Raw genomic sequence first — 18,588 nt, 5'->3', positions numbered from 1 at the left:
AAGCGTATCTTTGTATTTTTGGCGGCGGTGTGGCGGTGGCGCAATGAAAGTGATGATCGCGTGAGTTGGTTTCGGTATTTGGGGTTGTGCTACTTCTGTGTTTTATTTCGGGGGTGACAGTGAGCGGCTGGGGATGCGGGTGTGAGGGTTCATGTGATAACGGCTTCTTCGTCACCTCACATGTTACCCGGCTCCTGTCTCAGACTGCCAGCACTAACAATCAACGCAAAACAAATAACATGGCGCGCAAAAACATGATAATTACAGGTTCTAACATCCAAGCCACTTGCCTTCGCCTAGAGTGAATTAATTTTACTGTTAAATATGCAAACTAGTGGAAATTATCACCATTAACGCGAGGTTTATGCTCGTTAATTTTCTTTGTTATACGGAAAACAAAATTGCAAGACCATCTCTTGCCATCGCTGTGCTTGAGATGGATCGCTGTGGGTCCGCTCGATTGCCCTCTCTACTGCTAAAACATCACGAAATAAAATCGTGGGGGGTTTTTTTCACCCCCAGCACCCATCTCGTTCTTTGTAGTTGACAGGTCATTAGCAAACCACACTAACCTTCACAGCGTACCGTTCAAAAAGTACTTAATGCAATTTCCTATTATTAACTTGTATTTTTTTTTTTACTCATCTTGCGAAAAGTGACAGGGAAGTTTCTTTTCATCGCCGCAAACTTCTTCGTTATGCCCGTTGGGCAAACTTTGTTTCGAAATGATGAGCGATTATGATGCGTTCCGTATCACCACCTGGCAATGTGCGGTCACTTGCTCACTCCAGTACATTTTCTGAGATCACTGAGAGTCCACCGCTAGCTGCGAATAAGAAGAAGAATTTCAAAACCCTGAGACCCACATGTTTTGATCCTTTGCAAGAGAGATGCCACTTTGGGTGACGGGATGCAGGCGAATGGACCGAGTGACCTGTCACGTGATGGCAGCAGCTTTGCCGGCAGAACCTTCTCCACTTTACTTCATCTTATTTAGATTTATGTAGCGACGCCTATTTCCAAAGGGCTTCACAACAATTATAAAATGGTACGTAAGATGATAGCGGTTGAAATAAAGAGTGGGGGTTGCTATTAAAAATGGTGGTGTAATAATGGTGACTGTTAGGAGAACCGGTGGGAGTGGTTAAGTAGGGGTAAAGGTAGTGGTTGGGGTCGTGATTAAATATAATTTATGCTATTATTAAATTAAACTTTCTATTTCACCAGGTAAGGCCCACTGAGCTATACAGCTCTTTTTCAGAAGCGTCATGGCCACAAATGATAGCCCAACGAAGTGGCTTATCATGCAGAAATGTATAGCAGCCAAAAACTCTCAACGCGTGTTTATAAATGTGGAGGAAAAAAACTTGAGGACCCAGAGGAAAGTCCACGCGACTACGGGGGAGAACATGAAAACTCTAAATATACAGCAGCAGGCGCCAGGGTCGGGATCGAACCCACGACCTCCTGTATACCGGGTGAGGTGGTTAACATCTCACCACCGTGGTGCCCATAATATGGGTATGGGTTGTCATAGGGTTTGGGGGGCGGGGGCAGGGAGTAGCTGGAGGACGGGCTAGGGGAGAAGAGATAAGGGTTGTTTTAAGGGAGGAACGGAAGTCGGTTTGTGAAGATTATTGTTTTATCTCCCAAACAGACGTTCAATCAGCACAGATTCCGAGACAGAGCTAGTCTGGTGATAGCCCAGCTTTAGTCCCATCATCACTGATCGCCTTTAACTTCCAATTACCAATCCTCCTGAACAAGGTCTGATAACTAAGCTGCCACCACTGAGATGTTAGATTTGCACCGGGGTTGTAGCTACTCGAGATTATAAATCGGGATTCTGCAGGGCAGTGAGTTGGTTCACACTGAGACTGAAAATATATCTCAGGATATTCTGCCGTCCATTTGTAACACTAATTAGGGGATCGCCAGTGCGTTAACAGTACTTCTCTCTCTGATGGATTTCGACAACCTGAAGACACATCAGAGGGCGGTGCGCCTACATCCTGTCCATTGGCCAATTGAAACGCAGTGTGAGTGTGCAGAAGTACCCACATTGTTCTCTGTAACCCTTATTGGAGTTCACGACACACCCGTGGATATATACAGTGAGGGAAAAAAGTATTTGATCCCCTGCTGATTTTGTACGTTTGCCCACTGACAAAGAAATGATCAGTCTATAATTTTAATGGTAGGTTTATATTAACTGTGAGAGACAGAATAACAACAACAAAATCCAGAAAAACGCATGTCAAAAAATGTTATGAATTGATTGAAAAATGTTACAAATTGACTTCAAAAATGAAGATTTTGCCATTTCTGTGAATTTCAGCACGAATATGAAGTATTCATTTTTTTTTAATCCAGGCAATTTCTTGGTATTTTAACAGTTAAGACCCACTGAGCTACGTAGCTCTTTTTCAGAAGCGTAGCAGGCCACAAATGATAGCCCAACGAAGTGGCTTATCATGTGGACATGAACAGCAGCCAAATACTCAAAACGCTTGTTGATTTTAAATGTGGAGGGAAAAACCGAAGGACCTGAAGAACAATCCACACAGCCACGGGGAGAGAGACACACAAACTCGAAATACAACAGGCGTCAGGGTCGGAATGGAACCCACGACCTCCTTCGTACCAGGCGAGGGAGATAACATTTCGCCACCACGGCATTAATGGGCCCGATCTCCTCCCATCTCAGAAGCCCAGAGCGCTTGAGCCTGGATGGTGCTTGGATGGGCGACCACCATGCGTGCATTCCAGGATGTCATAGGCGGCCGCGGGGCTAAGTGGTGGTCAGCTGTTGTAGTGTACTTCTATGTTCTTGGTTCTTTCGGTAAAGTCACGTAGAAGGGAAATAATAAAATAATAAAAATAAAACATAATAAAATTTTTTTTTATTATTTTATAAATAATAAAAATTAAACATAATGAAACAATTTATTTTATTTTATTATTTTCCTTCTACGTGACTTTACCGAAAGAACCAAGAAGATGAATCCCTGCAGTCACGAAAGCTTTAAATCGAAATGTACTTCTATGCTTTCTCATATCTGTGCTAAACTATTCCTGGCTATCCCCCTTCACGAACCCGCAGCAGACCAGCGCGTCGAAGAATTGTCGTCATCGTCATCGCAATCATAAATACATTTGGCAATCTCGCGCTGTTCTTGAAGCGCAAGGCTATCATCGCGAATTAGCCATGTTTCACAGACAAGTGCCGTCTGCAGTAGAATCACAGTGGGTGGGCAATGTCGCTATGTGGCTTTATCCAATTAGGTGATTTGCGAGTAGTGGCTTGTTTGCTTTTTATTGGAAAATTTGGACCGCGTGGCGAAAATAACCACCGCGACGTCGGCGAATCCCTCATCCAGCAGTGGATTTACGGGGTGTCCAGTCATGTGGCTGTGCGTAGAACCGTGACGCCGAAACGGTGTGACGATGCGCAGACGTGCGGAGTCGCCGGGATGCGACTCCGTACACGTGCGTTGCGCGCACGAGCGGTGCGGTGCTGTCCGCGCCTATGACACGGTGTGCGCGCACACGTGACGCGTGCGCGTGCAACGCGGTGTACGTACCCGAGGCACGCTGTGTCCACGTGCGTTCGCACGCAGTAAGGCGTGCGAGCGCACGTACGCAATTTTGGGGCATGCACGCGCCCTCCGATTAGCGCTGTTGGGCAACGTACGGTGCGAAAAAAACGTTGAACGTCGTAACATTATGATTAGAATTTCATTATATATATTACAACAAAAAAACACATCTTCAAGCCAGTCAAAACGAAATGGAAATAGATCCCCCGGCGCCGTGCGGCAATCCTCGCACATGCCTCTCCTCCCGGCTTCTTGACACCAAAGGGAGACGACTCATTTCTCGTGTAGCTCATCCCTTAAGCCCTCTCACTCTGAGCCCCTTTGTGGAAACTCGTGTAAGGACACCGGCAGCTGTACTTCACGGGCGTTTGTAGCCTCTGCGGGAAACTGCAGTGTCCGGCATTACCGAGATATCCCACCCGCCCCACCACCAAGACAATAAACATTGATGTTAGGGCTTAGCAAAGGGAATTAACATTTGGCTGAGTACTGTGAAGGATGGGGATTAACTGAGCAGAAATAATTTCCTTGTTGGGTCGAACACCATTTAAGTGATCTGGTTGTTATAATAATGCCCTTTGTTTGTACAGGAAAGCCTCACTGAGGCTAAAGACTTCCTATGCAGGAGGGTCCTGCGCTGTGGGATGTTTGGCAAGTTTCACTGAAGAGTGTTTGGGCTCCGTGTGGCAGTCTGTGACGCTCAACGCTCCGCACAGGAGAGAGTTAAGGAAGCATTTCTGTCCTTTGCCAGGTTCATGGCCATCTCACAGCCCAAGTCCACAACGCCCCGGCGGATTGCCAGGCAGTATTCCATCCTGTGGTACTAGCCAGGCTCAAGTTGGCTTTGCCCACAAACGAATATGAATGCCACGTGAACACAAATGCAAGCTGCTCGTTGCCATTTACTAAACGGCGCCAGCCCCCCGCGGAGAAACGTAGAATCGTCCTCTCAATGGGCTCTCATCATCATCATCAGCCATGCTCTATCCACTGCGGGATCTAGGCCTCCCCTAAGCCTCGTCATCCACTCGCAACAATCCACCTGGCTCCTGTGCGTGGTTGGACCTCATAGCCCTCCCGCATGTCTCCCCACGCTTCACCATCATCATCGTCATCATCTCATCTCGCGACGTGACTTGCCGAGGAATAGGCAGTCGCCTGGTAATCGATAGAGGTCTGATGTTTCGACCAAAACGACGATGAGTATCGTAAAGGCGTGACTCTCACCCACGCACTAGCGACGCTGTCTAATGATTAAGACCCGGGGGGTGGCTAGGTGCAGATGGAAAACAATGTCCTCAAATAGGTAACAGTGTACCTGCACAGTTTAACAAGTAAAGCATCCACGGGTTGACTTTTTCGCCGAGCAAAGGTTCACGAATTTTTCGATCGGCTCCGTGGAAATAATTAATTGGCAATAAGTAACCGGAGTCACGCACCTGAGTTGGAGCGTTGTTACTTTGAACTGGCGTGCTCAGGCCAGGCCCGCGGCAGGCTGGCCACGAGGTGATTGGACGCCTACATCTGAGATACCTTGTTATTGTAACACCCCACCCACCCACTAACCACCCACTACCCCCTACCCATGGCTGATGAAGACATCGCCTTCCAAATGCCGACGTCGCGAAAACGCCTTTCCCCTCGAATAATCATGACCGTGATACATTGACAGGAACTTGGTCAATCAACCCACTGCCGTGTGAGTCATCGCGGGTTGTTGTTGGTTGTTGTTGTTGTTGTTTACACCATATTTCACCGTGCTGATCAATGTGGGTTTTGGCGAAGAGGCGGCGCCCGGATTCGGTTCATGTCTCGTTCATCGCTCACGGCGGCCACGGCAGGGGAACAAACTCAGGTCTCGTGGGGGCAAAGTGCCGTGCCGGTAGCCACAGCGCCACTGCTGCGCCCCCCGAATTACTGTATCACCATCAGCCTTGATCAGTCCGCTGCTGGATTGAAGGCCTCAACCGTGACGTGTCGGTCACGGGGGGTGAGTTTGACCATACTTCACCGAGCTGGTCGGCGTGGTGTCCCAAGGGCCAGGATCGTCCCAGGACCGGCTCGAGATATTCACTCGCCACCGATTGTTGGCCGTGAATCGAACTCGGTTTGACACTGCCTCCTGGTTCGGAACACAATAGAACACAATAGACCACAATATAAAGCTAGCAAAGACTTGCACGTGCTAAAAACAAAAAGAAAGGTTTAAACGCCTTTCCGAAAGGCTGAATTTATCCACGCAAAGATATGAGGCCTATTTATTTGGCGTGGAAGAGTAGGCAAATATTCCCTCTCGAGCTTCATGGAGCGCTCCAATAGAGGGGCTCTTCTAGAGCCAGGATTGTCCCAGGACCGGCTCTTCTAGAGCTCCTTCTCTCTAGAGGGGGAGCTCTAGAGGGGCAGCTCTAGAGGGAGAGCTCTAGAGCGGGGCGGTCCCCAACCTTTTCGGCACCAGGGACCAGTTTCGTGGAAGACATTTTTTTCACGGACCGTGGCGGGGGGGGGGATTCATCATTGGGTCTTTCCCTCTTTTCAAAGAAGCTCTCCAGCGACGTTTGTTTTTTACTCATTCTGGCTAGGAGTTAGAGCTTGTGGGCTTACCAAAACTGTGACTGAGACAAATGTGCAGTGCGGGAAAGAGGCGCGGATGGAAGTGGTAAATAATAGAGCAATGGGGGCGGGCCACGCGTGGACTCACCGCTCTCACCTCCTGCTGTGCGGCTTGGTTCCTAACAGGCCCGGTCCGTGACCCGGGGGTTGGGGACCCCTTCTCTAGAGTGTTCTAGATTGTCTGGAGGGGCACCTCGAGAGAGCGAGGCGCTTCTGCCAGCAGTGCGCTGAGCGGGCAACCGCAGGGCAGCACCTTCAGTTCCTGTGTTGATTTGATCACACGATGCCTTCTACGAAATCGGTTCGTTTTCTCTCTTTCCACCCAATATAAATTGTGAACTGCCTTCCCATTAACACATTAATCAAACCCTTTGTCTCAAAGGTTGGTGTTAAACGAGGGTTTTACGCGGTGTTAAACCAGGGTTTAATTAAATAGGCTTTTTTTTTTAAAGCTCCGTGTTGTTTGCTGTGTGGGATTGGGGGTTGGCAAGGGGACATTCTTTGGCTGCTTCGTGGGGCATTTTCGAAGTCCTCCTTCCTCTCTCCGAGTCACAGCGCACCGTGGGACTTCTGCCGTGTGCTCAGTGAACAGCTCGTGACTTCTCTGTAATAAGAAAAAAAGGCGTGGTGATACGAAAGAAGATGTGGCGGTCACGAGTTAATTCCCTTGGCAGGGTGTCCAAATCATTCGGCAGCCTCTGATACGGGTCGATGTAACGAGTGTGACGTTCTGGGAAGTCGAAGGCATTCAGGGGCGCCACGGTGGCGAGATATTAACTACCTCACCTGGTATACAGGAGGTCGTGGGTTCGATCCCAACCCTCACGCCTGTGTGTCTCTCTCCCCGTGGTCGCGTGGATTTTTCTCTGGGTCCTCCGGTTTTTCCCTCCACATTTAGAATCAACGGCGCGCGTTTAGAGTATTTGGCTGCTCTAAATTTCCTAAATGAGCTATCATTTGTGGCCAAGTCGCTTCTGAAAAAGAGCTGTAGAGCTCAGTGAGGCCTTGCCTGGTAATATAAAAACTTGTTTAGTTTTTAAAAAATCATCAGGAATGTCACGGTGCGTCGATTACAATTGATTCCTGTGCTCGTGATAGGCGCATTGAACTCGCGTGCCTGTGTGTGAGATGCAATTGCTTGAAAAGTATGCACAAACGTCACAAACAATACAAATGAGATGGGACGTATGAGAAGGACAAAACGAGATGCAACCTAGGTTTGTGAACAATAGAAAGGAGAACAATAGAAACGATAGAACAATAGAAAGGAGACAGCGCATAGGAGATGGACGATACAAACGAGACTGTGAATACAAATGAGAGAGTACAAAAGACATTGACCGTGGAATAGAATCATGAACGCCGAATCATCTAATCGCTGGGCGACGTTGGGGGCTACGGGCAGTGAATATCATCTCGTAATCATCCTATGGATATCATTGGTCCTTCTCATAGGATTGTGGAGTTTCATCAGTTTGTTTTTAAGGTTAGAGATTTGTTGTATTACCTGGCTGTATAGCAAATGAAAAAAATACAATTACTTTACTATGCAAGTAAAAAAAAAGTTGTTTAAATATTTATGTGTTTTTATTTATTTAGGGCCCCTTGATAACATATGTTACAGGCCCCGCACTAGTTTAATCCGGCACTGAATTTCATCCACAGTGAGCGTGGAGATACCTTCATGACGTAAAACCATCTCATTTTGACGACCCTCCTGGTTTTTTTTCCATTGCACCAAGTGCCCTCTGTCGGCTGGCAATTTTGTATTCAACGTTTGCGAGTCTTGGCCACAAGGCACCCCCCCCCCCCCTTCTGCGAACACGTGCGGTTTGCTCGCACAACGGGAGCTATTGCTCGGCCTAAGGACGCAAGCCTGCCCCTTAACGTGCCCATGGTTTCATTCCATTGGCGCACTTTTCCAAGAACTTAGCGGTGAATTTCCTAGGGTCAGTGACGGATCCGTTGTTCGTGCCTGATGCGAGCCGTGCAGCTGCACTTGATGGCAAGTCTTAAGCGGCAGGGGCAAGAATGATGTCTTACGGTGATACACTCGGAAAACATGTGTCTCTGCTTGGGGGGAGGGGATAAAAAAAAGAGAGAGAGGGAAAAAAAAGGCACGTCCAGCTGGATTACACGGGGAATATTAGTAAAGGTCGTGGCGACGATGCCGATAATTGTTATGGTAACGATAAGATTGTGAATGCTTCTAATGGTATAGAGAAGAAAGAAGGGAGAGAGAGAGAGAGTCAAAAAAAACCGGAGCAGTGATCATTATTGGCCGTAATTGGTGGTGCCGTGAAAAGGTCGCCTGGTCCACAATCTATCGAGGCTGAATGTCGGAATCGAGACGATTCCATTTGGCGTTTCAACTCGGGCCGGGGTGGGTGCATGCGAGCGGTCGGTGAGTTGCACGGGAGGCTGACGGAGCCGCCGGTGAGGAGCGGGGGGAGGGGGAGTAGAGGGGAGTGGGGGGGGGTAGAGGAGGGGAGTGGGGGGGTAGAGGGGAGTGGGGGGGGGGTAGAGGAGGGGAGTGGGGGGGTAGAGGAGTGGGAGGTAGAGGAGGGGGTGGGGAGTGGGGGGGAGAGGAGTTGGGGGGGGTAGAGGAGGGGAGTGGGGGGGTAGAGGGGAGTGGGGGGATAGAGGGGAGTGGGGGGGGGGGAGGAGGGGAGTGGGGGGGTGGAGGAGGGGAGTGGGGGGGGGTGGAGGAGGGGAGTGTGGGGGGGTAGAGGAGGAGAGTGGGGGGCGGTAGAGGGGAGTGGGGGGGGGGGTAGAGGAGGGGAGTGGGGTAGAGGAGGGGAGTTGGGGGGTAGAGGGGAGTGGGGGGGGTAGAGGAGGGGAGTGGGGTAGAGGAGGGGAGTTGGGGGGTAGAGGGGAGTGGGGGGGGGTAGAGGAGGGGAGTGGGGGGGGTAGAGGAGGGGGGTGGGGGAGGTAGAGGAGGAGAGTGGGGGGGTAGAGGGGAGTGGGGGGGTAGAGGAGGGGAGTGGGGGGGGGGTAGAGGAGGGGGGTGGGGGGGTAGAGGAGGGGAGTGGGGGGGTAGAGGGGAGTGGGGGGGGGGTAGAGGGGAGTGGGGGGGGGGTAGAGAAGGGGAGTGGGGGGGTAGAGGAGGGGAGTGAGGGGGTAGAGGAGGGGAGTGGGGGGGTAGTGGAGGGGAGTGGGGGGGTAGAGGAGGGGAGTGGGGGGTAGAGGAGGGGAGTGGGGGGGGTAGAGGAGGGGAGTGGGGGGGTAGAGGAGGGGAGTGGGGGGGTAGTGGAGGGGAGTGGGGGGTAGAGGAGGGGAGTGGGGGGGTAGAGGAGGGGAGTGAGGGGGTAGAGGAGGGGAGTGGGGGGGTAGTGGAGGGGAGTGGGGGGGTAGAGGAGGGGAGTGGGGGGTAGAGGAGGGGAGTGGGGGGGGTAGAGGAGGGGAGTGAGGGGGTAGAGGAGGGGAGTGGGGGGGTAGAGGAGGGGAGTGGGGGGGTAGAGGAGGGGAGTGGGGGGTAGAGGAGGGGAGTGGGGGGGTAGAGGAGGGGAGTGGGGGGGTAGAGGAGGGGAGTGGGGGGTAGAGGAGGGGAGTGGGGGGTAGAGGAGGGGAGTGGGGGGGTAGAGGAGGGGAGTGGGGGGGTAGAGGAGGGGAGTGGGGGGTAGAGGAGGGGAGTGGGGGGGTAGAGGAGGGGAGTGAGGGGGTAGAGGAGGGGAGTGGGGGGGTAGTGGAGGGGAGTGGGGGGGTAGAGGAGGGGAGTGGGGGGTAGAGGAGGGGAGTGGGGGGGTAGAGGAGGGGAGTGAGGGGGTAGAGGAGGGGAGTGGGGGGGTAGTGGAGGGGAGTGGGGGGGTAGAGGAGGGGAGTGGGGGGTAGAGGAGGGGAGTGGGGGGGTAGAGGAGGGGAGTGGGGGGGGTAGAAGAGGGGAGTGGGGGGGGGTAGAGGAGGGGAGTGGGGGGGGGGTAGAGGAGGGGAGTGGGGGGGGTAGAGGAGGGGAGTGGGGGGGGGTAGAGGAGGGGAGTGGGGGGGGGGTAGAGGAGAGGAGTGGGGGGGGGTAGAGAAGGGGGGTGGAGGGGGGGTAGAGGAGGGGAGTGGGGGGGGGGCGGTGAGGTCACGTGCCCCAGCACTTTATTTTCTCGAATGACGTCGAGAGCCCATTTCGCAAATCGAGCACCGGTTGGAAATGCGATACGAAAAACTTGACACAACAACGCGATAACAACAACAACGCAACATGCCTGCTGCCCACTCTCAAGTCTGCTCAATCGAGACCGAGGACAGTTCACAACTCAGGTGTGCTCTTCAGTTGTGCCGCCCGCCACAGGTTGTTTGGCATGATGTCCGACGTTTCGCCCCACGTGCTGGGAGCTTCCTGAGGAACCGAGCCGACGCCCGTTAACTAAGTTCCCGAAGGAAAGTTCCCCAGCGGCGTGCGGTAGGGGGGGGGCGAAACGTCGGACGTCGGAGAGAGATACGCAGCGGCACGGCGACAAACCCACACGGCCAGTGAGTTTCGGGCCATTTCACTCGGGGCGTTCGCTCTCGGCGTGTCCGCCTGCCTGCCTGCCTGCGCGCGTGTGTTTCTGTGTGGTAACTCGTGTCTAAGCAACCCAACGTGGTCTTCTCTTTTACGCCTGAACGAACGGGTGCGGTCCGCGAAGGCCACAGAGGAGACATCTCTGCACTCACCCCCCCACCGCCTACACACACATACACAGACACCCCTAGCGAATGTCGGAGCTCTGTGTAGGCACACGTTCCTCTGTAAGCGTTTGGTTAATGGAAACAAAGCTCCGCTCAGCAGGGAGCCTAGATTGCTCAATGGCAGAGGCGTGCGGCGGGTGCCGGGGTAGGGGAGGAGGTGGTAGTGGTGGGGGGGGGGCTGGGAGAAGGTGGTGGAGGGGGGAGACGTGTGGGGGGGGGGGTTATGGACAAATGTGCGGAGCGTTTGCAAGCAAATTGTGCAAAATTAGCGGCGAATGCAATCCGGAGGCGCAGCCGCGGCGAAACATGTGGTCCTGAGTTGGGACGTATTAGTCTTAAGCGGGTCCATATGAAACGCAAATGATTTTTTTCCCAGCAAGCATTTGCAATTTGCTGACGGCGTCTGCTGCTCGCGAGTTATTGCGCTGGTGTTCAAATCATCGTAAGTTTCAAAATTTCATTTGCTCTCCTTAAGTAGACGAGAGAAAGGGCCGCATTGTTTACCGCCCGACGAGGTTCCCGACGACCGCATGGGTGGTGGTGGTGGTGGAGCGGCCCCGGCTCACTAGATGGGGCCATCTGTTTTCGCGTACGGGGGATGTTTGAGTCCCCCGAAATGAAAGCCGCCGAAGCCGCCCATTACCGTCCGACGAATTGTCCTTTAAGCGGACGAAACCGCTCTCCCAAAGTGCGCGCTTGAACAAACAACAACGAAAAGGTGGTCTGCCCGCCGAGAGCCGCTATTGCCGTAGTACCCTGTCCACATTTGAAGTCACCCCACCATGTAATGCGGCCAAATTCAAATCGGCCCCCGATTTTCTTTGTTTGGTTTTTGGTTGCAACGGAACACGCCCGCAAGTTCCGAGCCCCGGGACGACACAAATGGCACGGAATGTGTGCCCCCCGTCTCTCTCGTCACATCTCAGAAGGCGAAGTTAGGTTTGAGGACTTGACACGCGCCGGTGATTGCAAGACCAGGCACTATAGACTGCTGGTGCCGCTGCTGCGGCAGGGGCTACGGGGTGGGATGCCGAGGGGCAATGCTGCAAAAAAAATGTGCCGTTGTACTCCGCTTCTATGTGCCCCCCCCCCGCCTTCACCAAACCGCACTGACCCAGCGTGCTGAAGTTCGGTCAAATGTCTCCCACGATCCGCACGGGCGCGAGGAGGCCCTCATCCAGCAGTGGATTGACAAAATAACTTTGAGATCGCAGCAACACGATCGAAAGTTTGTTGCCATTTCGGCGTTAACCGATTGGCCTGAGAAATTCACGGATTTGCTATCGGCCAGCCCGAGAAGCGGAGAGTGTGACACAGCGTCGACGATTATCACAAGAATGTTTTCAAGCCACAATCGGCGTTTCTTTAAATAAAATTAATAAATAAATCTTTATTTATATTTTCACGATCGGCGAAGAACCGTTACAAACATTTCCGACGCGAACCGATCTGTCGCGATTGGCACCCAGCCCCACCTATGTGTGCGCCATCGCTCACATTCGTCGCAAACGATCAATTTTTTATTACAATTTTTACGTTTCCCCAAGAAAAGTTCGGTTTTTTTTTTAATTGTGAGCGAAAATACATTTTCAAAATCATTTTGCGAAATCAAGCAGCGTGACGCGCAGTTGAGAATTATTTTTTTTCAATCGCCAAATTAGTTTATAGCGTGAACCGCAATCGGTTTCAGACATCTCGGACTGTGGGCTTCCATATCAACCGAATGCCCACCCCCTCCCCTTTGACCCCTTCCCGACGGTCAGCATTGCCCGTGGACAAAACAAAAACAAACGGCAGACACAACAAAATACATACGCGCACGGTGCCTGGAAATATTGATCAATAAACCGCACCAGCCGAGGGAATAATAGGCCGAGCAGGTCTATTTGCACGGGTGGACTCAAGGTGACGAAGCAAAGTTATTTGTGGAGGGTTTTTTCTTTTTCACGCGCCCTTCGCGACATGCTTCGAAAGAATCGGTGACAGTTCCGCAGATGATTTTTTTTTTAAGTTGCGTCGCGTAGGCGGTGTTTTATTTGGCGATGCTTGGTCAATGCCGTCGATGAACAGTTTTTAGCCTTCGTTTTGGTAGGAGAACGCGGATTAAAAAAAACCCACCGGGCATACGAGGGGGTAGCACTCAGCACTGCCACCTACTGGCAGCGCCTACATTTGTTCAAATTAAATGTATTTTTCTTTTAAACAAATCGTGTTCTTAAATTGGGTTAATTTCCTCGCCTCGTTAAATACAGGCGACAGCAACACTTTTGTGGCCCCACGCCTATGTCACCCGGCATGCCGTATTTGGTCACCCGCCAAGATATAAACCAGCCTGCAGCCTGCTTAGCTTTCCGAGATATCACGAGATCCGGTGTATTTAGTGTGATATGATCGTAGGCAATTTAGTTCGAATGCACGTCATCTATTGGGATTGTGTTGTTGCCGCTTGAAGTGGCAAATAAAACTAAATACATTCACAAATAATTCTAATTATTCGATCGTGATGTATAAGATGGCACGCCAACACAGTACACTTTAGTAATGCAATTGGCTCAACGTTTGGTGGGAGGGGGATGTCTTCTAACCCATCCACTCAATGTGGCAAGAGTACAATAAACCCAAGGTAAGGGGAAAACTTTCAGTCTCGAGTGCCGTGGTCACTATGTCGTGGACTGACCTCCGCCTTGATATGCAAATTCCTTTGTCAAGGCGCTCTTCCCCCCCTAACCCAGCTTAAATATACACTGCCAAGCTTGGTGGTGTTCATTCAGACGCTGTCTTTCCGACAGACCTGTTCTTCACCTGAGGACGGCTGCTTGCGTTGTGGCCGAAACGTCGTGAGAATTATTTTATTATGTTTTGTTTTATCTCCCTTGTACGTGACTTTACCGAAAGAACCAAGAAGACCTCCGCCTTTCTATGAACAGAATCAGGTGTTTTGCTAATTGGCATCGTCCCATGCAGGAACTGACCCTTGCCATAGGAACATGTAATTTCTACTATTTCTCCATGGCTGGCAATAGCAGTACAATGCAACGCTGTTGTACTGTTCCCTACCGTCTGTGGTTTCCCACAGACGTACATTTTATTTTAAGTCCATCCCCAAACACAACCCCATTGATGCAATACCAATGTTGCCTGCTTTCACATTTTTAGTTTTGGCTGCTCCCAAGATTAGCGTTACAGCGCCGTAATTGTTTGGGCGAGATGTGTTCTGGCTTTGACAAAATAGATTTAGCTCCAACTTGTATATTGTGCAATAGTCTTGTGTGCGCCTGTTAACATCCAAATGCACAAAAACAACTGCCGCGCATATAAACGACAGCCTTCCGGCGGTACTGATCCAAACATGCAATCTCACTTAATTATTTTTGTAAGTAATTCAAAATAAATATTAATCGGGCATTGAACGTTTCAACTAAACTTTTTTTTTTGTACGCACGAATAAAAACACGAGCGGCGTTTCAAGAATAAAACTAATCACTGCTCGGAGGTACAGTGTGTTAACACCCATTTGGCAATACTAATAACGGAACGGTGTTCTTTGTGCAACATATATAAATATTAAATATCTATAGTTTCCTTAATGGTTTTCTTTTAAAGCAAACCCCCGAAGCATGTCAGCGCGAGTTTGGTTCCCATGGTCGTAGCCAATGTGGTATAATTTGAAAGAAAAACATTTTTTTTTCTAAAGCCTCAAAAAAACGTAGATTGCCACTTGTTGCTGCGATGGGCCGGCGCGATTTGGCGCAACCGCGCTCGCGGTTCGCCATGGCACACTCCTGCCCCGATCCACGCCTGCCCTCGCTCGCCCGCTCAGCCACTCTCCCCCCCCCCCCGCAACTCTCCCCAGCCAATTCCCATCCACCCCCGCATCCCACGAACGCCACAATGCCCCCCCCACTCCGCCGTATCCCTAACCCATCGTCCGCCCGCTCACAAACCGACATTTATCACCCACGCCATCCATTCCCCCCCCCCAGCCGCCGCCTCCTCTCTCTCTCTCTCTGCCACCAGCCTCACTGCTCACCCCACCCCCGGCTCTGCCAGTCCACCGCCCCACAGATCGTCACCTTCTCGGCCTCGACCCTGACGGCCCAACTCTTTCTTGTTCCCGATGCCCGGCCCGTATAATAACAACAACCCACGCGCCAAACTCCCAAAGCCACCCCATTTCAGAAGTGTTTTCACGCCGTCCAATCGTAAACGCGCAGGGTCATTTTGACCTTCCTCTTTTGTTTTGGTAAAACAAAACAAAAAACACAATTTCAATAATGAGCTCCCTGGCGCAACTTTGCAAAAACGCCTGAATTTCACACCTCAACTTGATAGAATATTCTGGAGGCAGTCAGTGGACGTGGACGCAGCAGCTGCGCCGGGGGTCGGCGGGCGAGGAGCTCACGCGCCTGAAGGGTCCCGGGTCCCCGGCTCGGAAGAAACTAAATTATATAAAAAAAAACATATTTTACCAGGTAAAGCCCCACTGAGCTATATAGCTCTTTTTCAGAAGCGGCCTGGCTATCACAAATGATAACCCGACGAAGTGGCTTATCATCACGTGGCAATGTATAGCAGCCAAATACTCTGAAGAGGGAGCAAATTAAACAGGGATGCCCATGCCAAGCACGCTACGCCCACTGCCTACAGAGATGTGTCAAGTCGGGTATTAGCCTGGTTGTTCACGCTGTATAAAACTAAATGTGATTATCATTATTTTTAAGGGCGGGTTTTCAGTTCCAGTCTCAATACTACAAGTTGGAAAGTCTTTGACAATTCCTCAACGTTATTTTGTACGAACAAACCACAAATATTGCACCTTGTCTGTAGGATGGGCCACACGTTTGTGGCCCTCTAGCTCATCACAGGACGGGCTGCCCACTAGCATTCACCGCTCGTGAATGGTGAAATAAACCAATTAAAAATTCCTTAAAATATATTCCAACAGATGAAAAGGTGTTAACAAGGTAGGCGATAACATTGATTTCTCCTCCCCCCCCCCCCCCCCCCCATTTTTTATTGCAATGCTCAATTTGTAGTCCTGCCAAAATGAAACTACAAACATAATTTCTTCATAATACATCCATGTGGGTGGAGTAGTGGCACAGTGGTTAGCGCACTATGCTACGAAACCGGCAACCTAAGTTCGATTCCAGGCCACGGCCAGCATGGAAGAATCGTCCAAATTGTCCCCCTTCGAGAGGAATTCGAGAGGAGGCCCTTCCTCCAGCAATGACATGAGCCAGTTAATTACAGGGCCGCGCCTTGTACTTTATCTCGGGTGTATTTTTTTTAATAAGAATTCGTTTAGCAATTAATAAAATAATGTCAAAAGTAGATTATCACCTCTCATTGTGGGACTCGATTGTAAAAAGGAATCCCATACGTAGGGATGCTTAAACCATAAATATTCAGTTAGAGCCCAACACAATCTGCAAACCCTTGCTGTGCATGTCTCCCTACCTGGCAGTGTAAATACCAAGCAAGTAAAAAAAATCTATTAAAGCGCCAACTTAATGAAAGCATTTTATACGTATACTGAAAGCGAAAAAGCTAAATAGTTTCAGCACGTTTCAAGTTATATTTGTCTGGGTGGAGAGCGATGGCACAGTGGTTAGCACAAAGGCTCTATTCGCCTGGCAACGTGTGTCATTCTCAGGTGACAGCCTAACATCATTGGCAAGTGATACTTCAACCCAGAACCATTCCTGGTGCATCTCTCTTCTTTGCCAACTCATACTGTCCAGCATGAAGTATGGTCAAAACTACCCACTCACGACGGATATGGCACAGTGAGGGCTTAATTCAGCAGTGAATTGACAAAACAAACTGCAACAACAACAGCAAAAAGAGTCAAATACCACTCGCCACACTGCTCTTTGCCATGGCTGGGGAATTCAAACTCAGGCCACCCGCTTCAAATATACGCTAAACCACTGTGCCACCACTCCACCACTTAGTAATACAAACGTATATATAAATGCAGCCGCTGTTTAGCTCCTGCAACAGGTGAGTGAGTTCGGCACTCGTCAAACTCTTGTCCGAGCTCAGCGGTTCTCATTGCCAAGCCACTCCCTTTACCAGGGCATGCCACCATGAAGTCACCGCTGGGTGTCCGGCATGAGAACACTGCTCCCCCCCCCCACCCCCTCTTGTAATCGATGCCAGTGGCGTGATTAAAACGTGACAAATCGGGGCTTAATTTCGGACCAGATCTGATCCCGGGGGGTTAAAACGACTCGAGAAACGTTTGCTCGCTCGGCACACCAGCATATGCCTCCCACGAATGGCTACCGGTCGTGTTGCGAGTCTCAGCCCGGTCACTGTTGACTGCGCACAGGTTAACAAAAATGCAACGTATGGAGAACCAATTTTCCATTTCATTTGGCTAAATTTCAAGCTCTGAGAATTTAAATATCGATTTGAGTGTCATACCAATGTGCACTGCTCTCATACGCAGAGTGGGTGGGAAAGTGCTCCCCCACCACTGTGTGGACCAGGGGTCATTCAAAGGTTTCTCAGCGGTAGCTCTGTGATATCCGCTTCCATGGGGGTCACTCCCTTAACACGAAGGATCGCACTGCCCTCTTCAGCGATCCGAATGACGCGACGCCGACGGCGCAAACCAGCGATACAATTGCGGGAAAACTAAACAAAAAAAACGTTTACGCATTATAGAGCATCGCAACCAGCACGAAAAACGCTCAAATCTATTTCATCACTCAAGCACTATTGCGATTTTCTGCGTGCTTTCTCGGGTAACACGGTGCACCTATGAATGTAAATTTTTCAGAAATCTGTTTAGCGGTTAAAGCGGCGGCGCCGCCGGGTGCCCTTATCAGAGTTTTCCGCGCCAGCGCAGTTTGCCGTCGTGCTGTTTTGATGGCGAGCGCCCCGCGAAAAAATACGAATCAACACACACGTGCGTCCTCGTACGCACGAAGATCCCCCCATATAGCCTGTGCAGACTGTTGGGGCAAGTGCTGTTAGCGAGTACCTATGAAGGCCGGCACCGGCACACGAGGGAGTGGGTGGCCGGCACCACGCCCGGCCGCCTTTGTCTCCCCAGTAGCGAAGTTTACACACCGCACCAGGTACTCATTTGAGGCTGAGTCGACCTAGAGGGTGCCCAATACCGGTTCAGACACTCATCACCGGTGTTGGCCGTGAGCGGGAATCGAACTCGGGCCGCCGGGTTCGTATCGTAGCGCGCTAACCGCTACGCTACTGCTCCCCTACACACGCACAAACACACGCACACACACACACGCGTGCGCGCTCACGGGCACACCACGAGCCAACGTCACTGACCAAACGATTGGTCACATTCTGGGAACGGCGGCATCGGTGTCGAGCGACCGTGTGTGCACTATTTTCGAGCGAGCGAAAACAAATCGCGCGTGATAACCTGCGTCGGCAGTGGCACACCAGCGCGGATAACAAACACACCCATAACGTACTGATAGCAATACATGCCATTTTATGGAGCGCCCTTACCGCAAGATACTGACGCTACGCTGTACGCCACAACGGGTGAATAAACAAAGTGCTGGCCAAGAAGGGAGAGGAATAAAATTAACCCGTAAAAAACAAAGTTTTTCACTCTAAATCCTTTATATGCGTGGCGGCTAGAGTCCTCTCGTCCTCTGGCTTGAGATGGCTGCCACCTATGGGTCAGATGATTGCCTGCCACCATTAAGCAATTGGTAATTAAATATAATTT

General features: G+C 50.9%; 1 protein-coding gene across 17 annotated transcripts in view; it reads left to right on the top strand.

Annotated features, from left to right (window-relative positions):
• LOC144729145 (tRNA-queuosine alpha-mannosyltransferase-like) overlaps positions 1-18,588 on the top strand; it is a 139,988-nt gene that overhangs the window by 41,817 nt on the left and 79,583 nt on the right. The window contains exon 1 of one of the 17 annotated variants that reach the window (XM_078609105.1): positions 10,314-10,457. The exons of the other annotated variants lie outside the window; for them this stretch is intronic. The gene's annotated coding sequence lies outside the window, so the exon portion shown is untranslated. Of the gene's footprint in view, positions 1-10,313; positions 10,458-18,588 lie in introns of those variants that run through there. 17 annotated transcript variants of the gene reach the window in all.

The sequence above is a fragment of the Lampetra planeri genome, chromosome 31 (genome assembly GCF_965212315.1).
Source record: "Lampetra planeri chromosome 31, kcLamPlan1.2.h2, whole genome shotgun sequence".
Lineage (NCBI taxonomy): Eukaryota > Metazoa > Chordata > Hyperoartia > Petromyzontiformes > Petromyzontidae > Lampetra > Lampetra planeri.
The sequence above is the reverse complement of the archived record's forward strand: the minus strand, read 5'-3'. Positions and strand labels throughout refer to the sequence as shown.